At 36.5% G+C, this 12,594-nt stretch overlaps 1 protein-coding gene across 30 annotated transcripts in view; it reads right to left on the bottom strand.

Moving 5' to 3' along the window:
• MAGI2 (membrane associated guanylate kinase, WW and PDZ domain containing 2) overlaps nt 1-12,594 on the bottom strand; it is a 1,469,004-nt gene that overhangs the window by 673,288 nt on the left and 783,122 nt on the right. The window lies entirely within an intron of this gene.

The raw sequence follows: 12,594 nt of genomic DNA, 5'->3' as shown, positions 1-12,594 counted from the left end.
TGCAATGACCAAGTAAATGTTCTTCTTTTTTTAAAATCTGTAATCCTATAATTTTTTTTTTAACTTTAAGAAACAGCAATTTTAATTCCCAACACAGAATTAAAATATTAATTGTAAAGTGTAGGTAGGACAGATTCTAGTTTTAGTCTCTATTTCTATCTTCCAATAAATAAATATTTTGTTTCAGGAAATAAAATTTTGGAGTCAAGATATACACAAAACTGTTCGATAATTTATGTACATAAACATGAAATGCTTAAACTTCCCCTTGGGAATATAATTTTCAATTTTCTTTATTGATGAACTCTGTTTTAAATTATACTTTAAGTTCTGGGATACATGGGCGGGACATGCAGGTTTGTTACATAGGTATTCATGTGCCATGGTGGTTTGCTGCACCCATCAACCCGTCATCTACATTAGGTATTTTTCCTAATGCTAGCTCTCCCTTAGCCCCCTACCCGCCGACAGGCCCCAGTGTGTGATGTTCCCCTCCCCGTGTCCATGTGTTCTCATTGTTCAACTCCCACTTGTGAGTGAGAACATGTTTGGTTTTCTGCTCCTGTGTTACTTTGCTGAGAATGATGGTTTCCAGATTCATCCACGTCCCTGCAAAGGATATGAATTCATCCTTTTTTTGTGAGGCTGCATAGTATTCCACGGTGTATATGTGCCACATTTTCTTTTTCCAGTCTATCATTGATGGGCATTTAGGTTGGTTCTAAGTCTTTGCTATTGTGAACAGTGCTGCAATAAACATACATGTGCATGTATCTTCATAGTAGTGGAAGACACTGTGGCAATTTCTCAAGGATCTAGAACCAGAAATACCATTTGACCCAGGAATCCCATTACTGGGTATATACCCAAAGGATTATAAATCACTGTACTGTTGATGAACTCTTAAGAGTATCTTTTTCTTTTCTTTATGGGTATTAAAACAAAAGGAAGATGATAAAAACAATCCAGATTTTCAAAATTTAAAACTCTTTCGCTTTATTGTGTGTTAAGTATTCTTTTCAACCACCTCAAATCTTTTGTGGCTCTTTATAGGAACAATAAGAAGTAGATTATTGCTAAATTTTGAGAGAATCTAACTTGTAATAAATCCAGAAGTGAATTATGGAAGAAAATATGGACAGGCACTACTGACAAATTTGGCTAGACAAGGACCCATGAAAAATGCAATGGTGATAAAGTTGGTTGTGAGGAACCTAGAACCTGAGTCCTGAAGTGTTTATAGTGAGAAGGGCCATTGAATATTTGTGAGTAGAGCAGTGACTCTTGTTGTCTTATCCATCATAAAGGCAATACCAATCAGGAGGACCTATTTAGAGGCTATTGCAATAGCACTACAAGATGATATTAGGGTGGAAAGAGCTAATAGAAACAGAAGAATGAACAGAGGGTTTGCATACATATCAGGAGACTTGGTATCATAGAAGGCAAAGAAAGGCAGCCTATGAAGAAAGATGTCAAGGGTAGAGTATGACCAAATAAGAAGTGGCAGAGGAAAAGTTATTGGATTTACTGATAAGGGAGTTACTGATGAGTTTTGAGAAAGTTTGTAAGGGCTTTTGGAAGATGGAGTTAGAAAAGGGATACAATTTTCATCATTGTCCAGCAATCCTGGTTTCCTAATCCTGCTTTAATGAATTTAGCATTGATTCTATGTCCTGAAATCTTCAAGTATAGACTATTCTTCAAGTAAATTTTCCATCATCTTTTCACATTCTTTCCTTATTCCACGTCCCAGACACTGCAGTTATTCTCAGTTCTTGGAGTATTATAATTCCATATTCGGTCCCTAATCATAAGATCACTCATTTTTTTTCACATGAGCCTATTACTCTGCAAACAGTGTCTCTGTTGGGGCTGTTACTGAATACTAATGTTTCTGTCTCTTTGGTGGAGAACAGTACACTGTAACTTGAAAAGTAGTAAAACAGCTGATAAAATACCAGTTTTTGCCTGGCTCTTGTATTGACAAAAACACATTTAGGATCTTTGTGTTAAACTTACAGATAATTTTAAATGTTTAATAAGATTAACGGGGCTTCTCCCAGTGATACAACAGAAGTGGCAGGGTGCAGAGCTCTGAACCCTCTAATCACGTAAGGTTGTTTTTCATAGCCTTCATGCCAGATGCTCTTTCTGGACTGCCTAAGCTCACTATAGTATATGTATATAATAAGGATCCATTATGTCATCCTCAAAACACTAAACATTGTCCAAAAAAAAGAGCCTAAACATAAATGTGTATTATACTCATTATCAATAGATTCTCCAAACAGATTTCATCTTACAAACTAGGCCTTGTATTTTTTGTAAAGCACATTAATTACGGTAAGCTTTCTAGGAAAGTATCAAAGAAGAGAATAATTAGTGACTCTCAGGTTTGCTGTTTGGAGCTAGGGATCACAGCCTATGATCCCCCAATTAATACTCACTTGGAATAGATAAGCTTCAAATAACAAACAATGACTACTTTGGGTCACTTTCCTTTGTATGACTGGGTGGGAAGCATGTCTTTGATCTCTAACACAGATCCAACTGCAGAACCTCAATAAGGGCTCTTTGGGAGCCACTGGTTTTCAGAGTTTCACGTTGTCTAGGTCTATAAAAGAAACACTTATGGATATAATGTGTTTCTTAGTTGAAAGATAAAATTCACATTACCCTGAAGTTTCTGGTTGATATCTACTTCTCTATTATTAAAAGAGGTCAGTGGATAGCTGAGGAATGGAATGAAAATAAAATGGAAATGTATGAACAAGAGTCAACTTTTCCGTTGCTTCTGGGGGAAAAAAAGTGTTTTTTTCTCCCTAAAACTTTAAAGATGTAGCTGTGATATGCTCTGCATAACTAATATTCAGTATCTCTGTTCCACACGTATGCAAAATTATTCAGAAATTCTACATTGGCCAAAGAAATTTCAGAATGATGGCAAATAACGCATATGAAAGCAGGCAGGTAATTAGTACAAACAAAAGCCATTACTATAACATTGTATTTTTAACATACAGAGGAGCCTGTGGTACCAATACAGCCATAATTTATATTAACAGGCTTTCTCATACTACATTTATGAGGCTGCATATAGCAGGACTGACTTAACACATAAAGTATTTTATTTGTGGGCTGGATGCCCCATCTCAGCCTTAAATGTTTTTGTCAAAGAAGTTTTCACAATGGTGTCTCTTAACACCTGTTTTTAATACCTCCTCCTGCCCGATTTTCTTTCTTCATGGACTTAGAAAAAAGTGCAAAAGCTTTTCTAATGTTGAAACTCACATCATTTATTCCTGGCAGAGTTTAAGGCTGTCACCCCAAGAGCTGCCCTTTTTGTTAATGAGAATAATTGATTTCTGTCCCAGTAATGTATTTCATTGTATATTTTGGATCATTCTCAAGTGTCCTCTAAGTTTTTTTTCTTTTCCTTCTGGCTCAACATATCAAGTTAGGTTCACCTTTTCTGACAAACCTTGTTTTCTAAGAATTTTATCACTTTTGTTTTTCTGCACTCCAATTTGTCACTGTCCTTTTTTCTTTTTTTAAGCAGCCCCACATGAGTAAAATCCTCTAGAGATCATTTTAGCAACAGCTAGAGAAGTACAAGAGCATAATTTTTAAGTTCATTTCCAGTTTTTCTGCTTAAACAACCAACAAAAAAGCACACGTGGTTTGTTCTACATTGGTGTGTAAGGAGGGGAACCTCTCGCCTCCTTACACACCCATCACCAGGGCTACCTTTCAATCAGCTCTTCTTCGTTAATATTAGTAGGGGAAACCGTCTGTGTAATTTGTGTCCCTATATTAGCCGGACAGAGGGAAACCACGCAGTTACATGTGTTTTCATCACAGGCTTCTCCCCATCCCAAATTATAGCTGTTAGTTTCCCAAAGGAGGAAAATTGAAAAAAAAAAAAAAAGGAACAGATGAAGAATTTTATAGATGGAATTATATCTGAAGGCCAGCTGTATTTACATCTCTTTAGCCATCATAATGTGATCCGAGGCTATGACGTTCAAAATATTGTTCAGCAGAGTGCACATTTCTGAGAAAGAGCAGATTTAGCTATCTTCATGTGGCAGCCTACGGGAGGACTATAATAAAAAAGAGAAGTTAGTTTTATTCTGTGAAAGTCTAGAAGGAGGAAGACACAGAAAGCAAGCACATACTAACTCAGCAAAGGGAAACCCTTGCTAATAACTAGAGGTGACTAAAAGTGAAAAACATTCCCCTTCAGAGGTGCTAAGTTCTGATACCAGCAGCATTCAAGCAGGGGTGAATGAGTTTCATTATTGAGAGATGTAAGTAAAAGTTTTACATTATACTGGAGACTGGGCTAAATCACTGGTTTCCAAAAGTTGTGGTACTCAGTCCAGCTGCACTGCATTAGAGCTTAGTTAAAAAATAAATACTGAATCCTCCCCTTCAAGGACTGACTCATACCTTTGTAGGTGAGACTAGGGAAACCGGCATTGAACACACCCCTGGTGAATCCCTGAATACAGTCAGGTTTTCTTCTCACTCCTAAGCAGAGATGGCTCCTGAGACCCCTAGCTGACCCAAAGCTTTTACTGTTATCGATTATACTATCAGGGGTATATAAATGCTATATACCACATGACTCACCCCTGCTTTAATTCATGTGTCAGCTCTTTGGATCTCAGAGTCCCCCTGTTAAGGAGCTAAATATAGTCACATAGAGATAAACTGTAGCTTAAAATACATGTGTGAAATGTTGTTACAGGATTTGCAATGTCCTCATGAAAATGTTAATTCCTAAAAATTAGAAATGCTAGGCATAATTTTTAAACATGTAGAGCATGGAACGTTCAGAAGCGACAGATACTCAGCTCAGCAGAGACGAGACCATACCTGCATAATTTCCTATAGTACCTTGTCCAATGTGTAGCACAGAAATGTTGTCCAATAAATGTATAATGAATACGTTACTAATTTAACTTAAAAGGTTGCCATGACATCTAATTTTTCTGGATAACTGAAGGGAAAACTGAACTTTTAAAGTGCAAAATGAGCTTATAGACTGGACGCGGTGGCTCACGCCTGTAATCCCAGCACTTTAAGAGGCCAAGGCGGGTGGATCATTTAAGGTAAGGAGTTCGAGACCATCCTGGTCAACATGGTGAAACCCCTTGTCTACTAAAAATACAAAAATTAGCTGGGCAGTATTGGTGCACACCTGTAGTCCCAGCTACTTGGGAGGCTGAGGCAGGAGAATCACTTGAGCCTGGGAAGCAGAGGTTACAGTGAGCTGAGATTGGGCCACCGCACTCCAGTCTGGGCGAGAGAGTGTGACCCTGTTTAAAAAAAAAAAAAAAAAAAAAAGGAAAGAAAAGAAAAAAAGCAAACAGAAAAACTTATATTCACATAGCAAAATAAGCGTGGGGCTAACAAAAATAATGTATTCATCATATTTAGCATATTAAAGAGTGTGTAGCTTTGAAAAAATCCCATGTTTATTTAACCTCTTGATTTGTGTTTAACCTCATTTTACGAAGGCTTTGTGGTAGCTATACTAAATTACCCAATGTAATGATAAAATGAGCTATCACCTATTTTTTAGCCTTTCACCAGAAGGTCAAGGTCATTTAAAATTATATTACTGGTCTCCCACTTAGCCTTTGGCTGAAGTTGTCTGGCTCACTATGATAAACGAAAGGACCAACCAATTATTTTCTTCCTACCAAAAACAGATTCAAGTTCTTATTAAATATTATGTTTCAATATGTTTAGTTCTGGCAGCCTTAACAATTGGTTTCTTTTTTATGAAGACAAAAAAATGTGGTCCTAGATTAAATGTCTGAAATAGTACAAGACTTTTAAAAGAAAAAAAAGAACACACATTAGACGAAGGGACCACAGATTTTTGACCTTTTATCTCTACTGAAAGGATCATTTAAATTCACTTAATTCTTGTGGTTCACAGAAGTATAAGAATGTACAATGAAAAGCATGAACACTTTTTATCAGTGCGAAGTGGAAAGGAACATGAAGAATAAGCATTGACTCCTTTGAAGTGAAAGGTGAAGTAACACATCCTATCCCCAACATGGCTAAGAAGAAGTGTGAATAGAAATAAATGCTAATACAAGATTTACAAAGATCTTCTGCTTCTTTTATATAATTTTTATAATGTTAAAATACAACTGACAAATGTGTCTCAAAGATAGACAAAATAGAAAGGAAGAAATAATTATCTCAATAGTTTACTGTGATGGATCCCTGTTCCCATAATAGGCTTAGGGTTTATCAATAGAAGTCTATGAAAATATAATAGTCCAGGAAAGTTAAAACTATTTTTCAGTACTCTCTTTCTTTAAATAGAAGATATCAAAGTTGCTTTCACACTGTCAATTGGAGTTTTGTATCTAGAAATATCTTTGGAATTAAGCCAATATTCTTTCACTTTGGTCTTTCACAATACAAAGTAGTGTTAACCATAATTTATGGAATTAGAGATTGAAGTTGAAATATGACATTAGAGTGTGAGAAATTTTAAAATTTACATATTACATTTTAGTAAATGTTTAAAATTATCTATGCTATTACAGAGTTTGACCACTCTAGTTCATAGATTATAGCCACGGTACAACCCAATAATTCTAAGATATATGTTGAAAATTCTGTAATATTCTCAAAACTCAATATATTACTTTTAGAACAAAGAACATTTATCATAATTATTCCATATTCTATAAGCTGATATTATCAGGAAAAAAACATTCTTTTAAATTTTCAAATCAAGGTGCAATTTAAATAAAATGCTCCAATTTTGATTTGTTTTTCAAATACATACATCTATGTAACCTCCAGTCTAATCCATCACCTCAAATGCTCCATACTCCTTTGCAGTTTTCTGTCTCTCCCACATGACCCTCAGGCAACTACTAATCTGCTTTCTGTCACTATAGATTAGTTTTGCCTGTTCTAAGATTTCATATAAATGAAACTACACAATGTGTATCTATTTTGAATCTGGCTTTTTTTTTTGCTAAGCTTAAATGTTTTGTTAAAATTTATCCATGCTGTTATGTGCATCAGTAATTCAATCCCTTTTATTAAGTAGTATTTCATTGTAATAAGATATCACAATTTACGTGTTTGCTCAGTTGTTGTATTTGTGTTGTTTCCAGTTTGGGGCTCTTACGATTACAGCTGTTATGAACATTCCTATGTAAGTCTTACTGGTAGTATTTCTTTTGGTTAAACCGATTATGCAATTTTAACTACATGTTTATCTTTCCAATAATTGAAAAGCTATGAATGTGGTATACAGAATTCTCATGCAAGTATCATAACAGGATATGAAATCATGTTTTGCAAGAGTTATTAAATACGAACTTTTCCTCTATCAAAACCTTTCATTTGGCTTTAGATCTTCTTTCTTAGGAAAAAAAAAATCCCAAATATTTAAAGAATTTGAACGTACTACATTTTGTAATTTTTGTTTTCCTATCTTTTAATTATTGACAAATTTCTATACAATTTTAATATACATTAAAATAATAGAATTCATTCAAAGATACACTTAGCAAATGTGCTAACCACCCTGCTCACAATGTGGCGAACTTGAGGCAGGAGTGAATCTCACAGGTAAACCACAAAGCAGCATGTGAGTTTCCATAACACCACGTACAAATTTCACAACAAGGAAGGCTGACAGTTTTGCTAAATTCCCATTCCTCTCTGATCGCTGCTCCCTGCCCAACTCTCATCATAGCATTAAGAAACAAAAATATTTATAAAATTTGAAGAACCATAGACATTAGCTTGAGAACGTGCTGCCAATCCCCAGATACTTTTTGTCTTTTTTTTTTTTTTTTTTTTTTTTCTGAGATGGAGTCTCGCTCTGCCGCCCAGGCTGGAGTGCAATGGTGCTATCGCGGCTCACTGCAAGCTCCGCCTCCCGGGTTCAGGCCATTCTCCTGCCTCAGCCTCCAAAGTAGCTGCGACTACAGGCGCCCACCACCATGCCCGGCTAATTCTTTGCATTTTTAGTACAGACGGGGTTTCACCATGTTAGCCAGGATGGTCTCGGTCTCCTGACCTCGTGATTCGTCCGCCTCAGCCTCCCAAAGTGCTGGGATTACAGGCGTGAGCCACCGCACCGGGCTTCTTTCTTTCAACATTTCTAATCTATATCTAGGAATAGAGAGTAATTGTAGAACACTGGGTGAACTACATTTGTTTATATTGTTGTACAAGAGAGAATACACAAAAGATACTGAATATAGGAATTATTCATGTTTTGTTTCTACTCAGGGCTTTAGATTTAAATTCTGGCCCTAAGGATGTCCCATTATTTCATTGACTGTAAAAGTAAAAACATTACTACTGGCCTTTCAGGAGGCTTCTTTCACTGAATTAAAGAAAAAGGATTTTTCAATGTTTACTTAGTAGTCTTCATTCAATAAACCTGCTCTTGTTTCATTTAAGTCTAAGTGGAAGAGAGGATGAAAACTTTTTAATGATAGCTTAAATGCAGGTCCCTTAAAAATATTTCCTGAATAGTCACTCTAAATGGAGTACTCAGCAGATGAGCAAGTAGAGTAAAAAATGGTATGAGAATTCCTTCCCGATCTTAAATCCTGTGAGTTTAACTGTAAAATGACACTGCCTACAAAGCTGCACTAAACATGCACATTCATAGAACACAACATTTTCACACGGCTTGCAAGGGTCTTTACAATGGCCTTGACTTTCCTTTTCCATGTTCTTTTTAATTCATGAGCTCATATTCTACCTTCCATTTCTTTAAAATGATTCTTAAATCCTTACCTCTGTGACTTCTAACATGCTATTCCCTCTGCCTAGAATACTTTTTAACCTGGATAAACTTTATTCCTTTTTGAGGACATGTAAAGACTTCATCTTATCCAAGAAACCCTGAGCCTGGGTTAGGTACCACTCTTATGTGCTTTCATATGGCCCTTCTAGTTGCTACTTATTTCACTCTGTTATCATTTGATATCTCTTGACGTCTTAACATTCCCTACTAAGTGCAAGCTCTATGTGTGGCTTGATTCCTGTTTTATTCCTGGAGTTTATTGTAGGGCCTGGCATGCAGTGGACATCTTATGAATATTTGTAAGATAATGAATGAGGTTGAATAGACCAATTACTGGGAAAATGGAAAATAACAGGGTGCTTAGATGAACTAAAACAGGCTCCCTGAAGTGGGTGAGAGCCTTCCTCCTGATTTTAAAGAGAATGAACTCTAATGACTGGTATAGAACAGATTGGTGTATGATAGTGTATAAAAAGGTATGTACAAAAGTCATATTCTAGGAACTGGAAGAAGTTTGGCTTGACCAAAAGAGCAGACTCAAAGTGCAAAACTAGAGAAATTGAGTTGAAAAAATAAAAATCAGTGGCAGGCAAAACCATGGAGACAGTAAAAAAATCAGCTGTTGCCAGGGGTTAACAGGGAAGGGGAGATCAATCAACAAAGCACACAGAATTTTTAGGGAAGTGAAACTACCCTGTATGATACTATAATGGCGGATACATGTCATTATACATTTGTCCAGTCTCACAGAATGTACAATACCGCGAGTGAACCCTACTGTTAACTATGGACTTTGAGTGATAATGATGTGTCAGTAAAGGCTTATCGATTGTAACCAATTACCACTCTGGTGGGCATGTTGATAATGGGAAAGGTTATGCATGCGTAGGGGCAGGAGAAAGTCTCTGTACTTTCCTCTCAATTTTGCTGTAAACCTAAAACTGCTCTAAAAAAAAAGTCTTTAAAAAACTCAGTGGTGATTGGTGAAGCATTCGAAGAACTGAAATCTAAAGATTTGTATTAAAAGCAATACAAGTAAGCAGGTTTTTACATAGATGGATATCCTGCTGAAAATGATCTTTGAAGAAGAAACATTAATATTTAATCATGTTTGTAAATGAATACACGAATGAAACTACGAGTGTGAATCTGTAGACTGCAGGTCATAAAAGAAGAGACTGAATGGCATTTATACTGCAGAAAGCAGGCAGTTTTTGAGCCCTGGTGTCCACAGCTTCCCTCTAGACGGTGGTGTGTGATGCCTTAGGGAGCATCCTCAGGCTGCCACTGAGACACTTCACAGCAATACAGTGTCGATTAAATTGGACACTAGTAAAGCATAGGTTAGTGGTCTGGAAAGAAACAGTCTGTTCATTCAATAAACCTGCTCTTGTTTCATTTTAAGTCTTTAGGATTCTATTAAGTGTTAAGAGCTGCAAAGGGAGAAGTCAGGGTTCTGACTAGACACTAACCAGGTCATTAATTTTCCATATTTACATATAATGTTCCTCATACTACAAAGCTAGTTTCCGAAAGCTATGAGAATCATAATGTATTTAAGTATCACATTGTGTCTCTTCAGTTTATCCTCTGTGATCAAATAAATCCGGAACAAAAAATGCATGCTCTAATCACTGAATTAAATAGTACACGTATGAAGTGTGTGGCTGCATTGTCTAAATAATTAATCACTACTCAATGATTATGCTAACTAGTGCATACTGGAGTGGATAAGATTAATGAAGCCTTTGGTTACAATTTAAAAGCCTCCCTATCAATGGTTTCTTTCACTGAATTAAAGAAAAGGGATTCTGCAATTTTTACTTAGTCTTATATTGGAAACAACTGGATCCTATCCAATACACATGCTCAGAAGCCTCATCAGAGATCAATGTCTAGTGAGCAAGATGTACAGTGAAAATCTGAAAGGATGAAAAACGAAGTGCACCAGGGAGGCAGCATGCTACGGTAGACAAGTGCCCGTCTAGAGACCTAGAAAGCGGATTGTTTATCCCATCTTTGCCACTTGCTGGTTGTGAAAGTTAGGCAAAGTCTTTAATCTCCATCGATCTCAGTTTCCTTGTCTGAAAAGGATGGAGAATAATGCCCATCACATAGTGCTTTGTGTAAAGTACATAATATAGTGCTGGGGATAAATGAGGTGCTCAATTAGCATTTACTATTGGTATTGGTGGCAGCTGTGGCATTATAACTTCTGTTTTTTTCCTCTACTCTCCTTGAACCAAAATACATAGTGGAACTTACCATATTCTTGTATAGAATATTCTTATGACATGTGCAATCTATTAACATGTCTCTGCATTATGGGTCAAGCAGAATCAAAAAGTTTCAGAGCAAGAGAAAATCAATTAAAACATTTTTATTTACTATTGGCATCACAAAAGAGAAATTTTTCTTCCTGTCTACAGATATTTTCAACTCCCCACTATTTGCTTCTTGCTAAATACGAACATTCAGAGGCTTTGGAAAGAATCATGGCAAGGTATAACTCTTCTTCGGGTAGATGAGATTGATGCCTTCTGCCTTTGGATTGTTTCCCCAAATAACCAGCCAGGAGGCTACAACAGTTGCTTACTCAATCCCCACATGAGCTGATCTCACCCATCCTTAAGGTGATTCTTTTTCCAGCTTATATTAGTAGTTCAAATGGTTTCCCTGGATCATTGCACTTCCTTCTATCTTTTTAAGGAGTTAGGTGCTGCTCACACCCACTGCTGGCTCCACGGTAAAATTGTCTGCTTTGTATTTCTTTCACTTTGGATATGCTTAGAAAAGTGTCTGCTGCCATGATTTTACTGATCAGGATCAAAGCTGCCATAGTTCCAAGCACAAATGTTTATTGAAAGGAAAGATCTGGCACAGTGAAAAGAGCTTTGGAACCAGACAGATTTAAGGTCAGATCCTTGTTCTACAATATAGAAGCTGTGTGACCATTGATAATTTCCTCAGCATGGGAAACTTGGAGCCTCAGTTCCCCATGCTCAAATAACCATTTTGCAGGGTTGTCAGGAGGAATAACTAAAATAACAAATCCAAAGTACCTAGCATAAGACTATTTTTCTTCCTGTCCCCATAGGTCCAGGTCTCCCTAAAAATCATTCTCAGTTTTTGTTAGCAAAGTTATAAAGTTCTTTTCAGCCAAATTACACACCTACACATATGTACAATCACAGAAAGGTAAGTAATGCTAACGTCTTAATCTTTTAAACCAGGTGGAATCCTACATTAGCATTGCTCTCATTAGTTCTTCTGTCTCTCATTTAAAGTAGTCCTAGAATTAAGGATTTTCTTTCTCTCTCATTAAGGAACAGTCCAAAACCTTTCTCAAATGATGAATCAGAGAAACTGAGTTAGCAGTACACACACACACTCATACACAGAGACTCTGAGTTCTCCTAGTCCCCAAGCTCAACTAGGAGTGCCCACAACTTAAAAAGTTTCATCTCCTAACAGTACATTTCAATAAAAAGACTCCTTCCCTAATAGTGGAAGCAACATAATACAGTGTAAACGTTGAGACAGCTACACCTGGATTTAAATCCCAGATTTGTCATTTACTAACTGTGCAACTTTGAGACATAGCTTATAAAGGCTAATACCGCTTTCTCCATGTGTTAAAAGGTGGTAATATCTACCTGTTATTGCAATTAAGTCAGGACCTTATATAACATTTAATACAGTACCTGGCATATAGGAAGTGCTCAATAACCATAAGTATCTATCATTACTTGTTGGTGTTTTCTGGTAATCAGTAC

The sequence above is a fragment of the Macaca fascicularis genome, chromosome 3 (assembly GCF_037993035.2).
Source record: "Macaca fascicularis isolate 582-1 chromosome 3, T2T-MFA8v1.1".
Taxonomy (NCBI): domain Eukaryota; kingdom Metazoa; phylum Chordata; class Mammalia; order Primates; family Cercopithecidae; genus Macaca; species Macaca fascicularis.
This window is presented reverse-complemented; position numbering and strand designations above follow the sequence as displayed.